This window comes from Balaenoptera acutorostrata, chromosome 4 (genome assembly GCF_949987535.1).
Source record: "Balaenoptera acutorostrata chromosome 4, mBalAcu1.1, whole genome shotgun sequence".
Taxonomy (NCBI): Eukaryota; Metazoa; Chordata; class Mammalia; order Artiodactyla; family Balaenopteridae; genus Balaenoptera; species Balaenoptera acutorostrata.
Genome location: NC_080067.1, coordinates 27,575,012 through 27,579,091, shown reverse-complemented (window position 1 = coordinate 27,579,091; position 4,080 = coordinate 27,575,012). Strand labels below are relative to the sequence as shown.

The window sequence follows — 4,080 nt, the reverse complement described above, 5'->3', positions numbered from 1 at the left end:
TTCACTATGCATCAGATGTGATCATGGCCACCCACATGCTTAAGCACTTGTGCTTGGCACAAAGGGGCCTTCCAAGGGTGTGAGTGGGGCTGGAAGCCAGCCAAGCTCTGTTTGCCAAGTCCTGGGCATGCAGCATAGACCTGGAAGGGGTAACTTCCTCTGACTCATTGGTGAGAGGTAGTGCCTTTTAATTCATCTGCCCAGAGGGGCTCTTTTTCTAATTCGTATAAAGGTGCTAGCTGGAGCCTTAGGCACTATATTTAACACTTTACATATATGATCTCATTTACCCTGTAACAATCTCTTGATTTAGACACTATTATTATCCCATTTTTACAAATGAGGGACTGAAATACAGAGAAGTTATTTAGCTTGCCTGAGATTAAATCATGGAGCAGGGATGTGAAGTCAGGCAGTCTGTTTGAAAATAACCATGAAGCATGATTCAAATAAACCAAGAAAATGTTTTAATTTTCAGTAGTTCTCAATATTTAAACTTTAAAAAAGAGAACAAAAAGATTTAAATATTTAGTGTCAGAACTAAAAAAAAAAAAAAAAAACACGGGAAAGGAATTGCTGGCACTGGTGCACCTTGTTAGTGGTATTTACACCCCTGTCACACACAGGCAGCGTTGCACAGGGCCCCAATCTCAGAAGGGCTCCTCACTTGGTTTAGTGCTCTATCATCATCATCTTGAAATTCTTAATAATATTTGAATAAGGGCCCATGAGTTTCCATTTGCACTGGGTCCCAACAAATTCTGTAGCCAGTTCCTGCTATCATGTTTAGTGTGGTCAGAGCAGAAAGCAAAATCTAACAAATGGTCAGCTTTAATTAATTGTCAGCCCTATAGACCACTGTTCGGTGAATCCTGGTCAGAGGGAGGCCTCGTTCATGAGGGGAGAACCAGCAGGGTTCTGCACCCAAACCAGCATTTGGTTCCTGCCTTAAAATCAGAGAAGCCATCGATACTGCCTTTAGGGATAGACTTAAGCAGCAGAGCTAGGTAAAGCCTCATCACAAACAAAAGGCATGATATCCTTGACCCTGGACCAGCTAATCTGAAGGTGATGCTAGACCCATGTGGTACCAAAGGTGAACAGTGCCAGTAGGCAGGCAGGTGGTTAGTGCCCCATAATCTCCATCACCAAATCTTACCCCAGCATAAATGCATATGCATAAGCCACCCCAAGTAAATATTCAATTAAGCAGACCCCCGGAGCTGACTTTGCTAGCGGGCCCCCTGACAAGTCCCTTGCCTCCCCCTTCATTCACTGAGCTCCTCCTTTGTAGATATTCAGGACCCTCAATGATAAAAGGTGAGGAACCATAAATCTGTTCCTCAAAGTGCTCCTGGAGCCTTTTTGATCATCCTCCAACATGCTCTACAGCTGGCCCAGAACTGGACTTGCTAAGGTAGGGGTGGAGGGTTGTGAAGATGGTGCTTCTACTTCCAGGGCAGCAGCCTATCAGCACTGCAGAGAGGTGCAGAAGGAAAATGTGTGTTAGATCTGCAAAAGTGGAAATGGGGAGGGGAGCTGTCCTTGAGGTGAGCATGTAGCTCACTTCAGAAGTCACATCAGAAGATCACCCACTGCCTATGAGATAGAGTGAGGTTGAAAAGGCCTAGACTAGATGAATGATACAAAGACCATGGATGTTAAATTTGGACTAAGCTGTCTTTATGAGTTTACGTTGTAGGTCACTAGAGTAATAAAGAGAAAGTCTTAAAAGCAGCTAGAGAAAAAAGAAATTATGTTCAAAAGAACAAAGATAAAAGTGACAGTGGACTTCTTTTCAGAAACAATGCAAGCATAAGACAGTGGAGCAACATCTTGAAAGTATTAAATGTCAACCAAGAATTCTATATTCAGAAAAAAAATTTTTTTAAATGAAGGCAAAAGAAACTTTCTAAACATACTAAAACTCAGAGAATTCATCACCAGCAGGTCAGGACTATAAGAAATGTATAAAGAAAGTCCTTCAGATAAAAGGAAAATGATACTAGTGCTGTCTTCAGCAGCACATATACTAAAATTGGAACAATACAGAGAAGATTAGCATGGCCCCTGCACAAGAATGAGACACAAATTTGTGAAGTGTTAAAAAAAAAAAAGGAAAATGATACTAGATAGAAATTTGGATACATCCAAAGGAATGAAGAACACTAGAAACGGTAAATATGTGAATAAGTATGAAAAACTTTCCCTCTTATTTAAAAAAAATTAAGTGATTAAAACAAACATAATAACGTATTCTGGGATTTATAACATTTGTAATAGTAAAATATATGGCAACATAAAACAAGGAATGGGAAGGAATGGAAACGTACTATTGTAAGATTCTTAAACTATAAGTGAAGTAGTATATTATTTGAAGGTAAATTGTGATAAACTAAAATGAATAGTGTAAACACTAGAGCAACCACTAAAAAAAAGACTAGTATAGCTAATGAAACAATAAAAGAGATAAAAGTGGAGTTATAAATATTAGTCAATCCAAAAACAGGCAGAAAAATAGTTAAAATTGAACAAAGAACAAATGAGACAAGACAAATGGCATGATGGTAGATTAAAAATCCAACTATATTGATAATCATATTAAATATAATGGTCTAAACAACAATTAAAAGACAGATTGTCCAAGTGGATTTTTTTTAAAAGGTCTCAACTATATGCTGTCTACAAAAAACCCAATTTGGATATAATAATATAGATAGGTTAAAAGTAAAAGGATAGAGACAGATATATCACGCTAATATTAATCAAAAGAAGATTGGAGTGGCTATATTAATATTAGTCAAAGTAGATTTCAGAGAAGGGAATAATACCAGAGATAAGAGGGAAATATTACTAAGGATTTCATAATGATAATGAGGGTCAATTCTTCAAGAGACTTAACAATCCTAAATGTTTATGCACCTCATAACAGAGCTTCAAAATACATGCAGCAAAACTGATTAAACTGCAAGGAGATATAAACAAAGTCACAATTATCTTTCTCTCTCAATAATTGATAGAGCAAGTTAACAGAAAATTTGTAAAGATACAGCAGACTTGAACACTTCTGATCAACTTGACCTAACTTATATTTATGGAACATTTCCTCCAATAACAGCAGAATACACATTCTTTTCAAGTGCACATGGAAGATTTACTAAGATTGATCATAGTCTGGGCCATAAAACAAGTGTGTTCTCCAACCACAGCAGAATTTATGTAGAAATAAACGAAAGAAAAATATCTAAAAATTTAACAAATATGTGGAAACTAAACAGCACTCTTCTAAATAACCCATAGGTCAAAGAAGAAATCAAAAGGGAAATTAGAAAATAGCTTGAGTTGAATGACAATAAAGATACAACATTTCAAAATTTGTAAGATGCGATGAAAGAGTGCTTAGTGTTAACATAAACATTTATATTTGAAATAAAAAGGTTTAAAATCAATAACTTAAGCTTTTACCTTAATAAACTAGAAAGAGAAGAGCATATTATACCCAAGGTAAGCAGAATAAAAGAAATAATAAAAAGAACAAATCAATGAAATTGAAAAAAGAAAAACATTAGAGAAAACCAAAAGCTGGTTCTTTGAGAAGATCAATAAAATTGATAAATTTCCAATCAGATTAATTGGAAAAGAGAAAACAAATTATCAGTTTCAAACTTGGAAGAGGAGACATCGCTATAGATCCTACATGAAAAAGATTAGAAGGGAATATATGAATAACTTTATGCCAATAAATTTGAAAACTTACATGATGTGAACACATTTCTTAAAAAGATACAAACTAACAAAGCTTTACCCAAGAAACAAATAACCAGAATAGCCCTCTATCTATTAAAAAATTGAATTTGTAGTTTTAAAATTTTCCCGTAAAGAAAACTCCAGGTCCAGATGTCTTTGAAGACTAGTGAATTCTATCAAATATTTAGAGTTGAAATAATGACAATTCTACACAAATTATTTCACAAAATACAAGAGGAGGGAACACTTCCTAACTCATTCTGTGAGGCCAGAATTACCCTGATCCCCAATATCATCTGAAGACATTACCAGAAACGTATGGACTAATATCTT

The 4,080-nt window shown here is 35.6% G+C and overlaps 1 non-coding gene across 1 annotated transcript; it reads left to right on the top strand.

Annotated features, from left to right (window-relative positions):
* Positions 1–2,008: 2,008 nt before the first annotated feature.
* Positions 2,009–2,115, top strand: LOC114238604 (U6 spliceosomal RNA). Its single transcript, XR_003623927.2, has one exon. It is a non-coding gene; the product is annotated as a U6 spliceosomal RNA (small nuclear RNA).
* Positions 2,116–4,080: the final 1,965 nt, after the last annotated feature.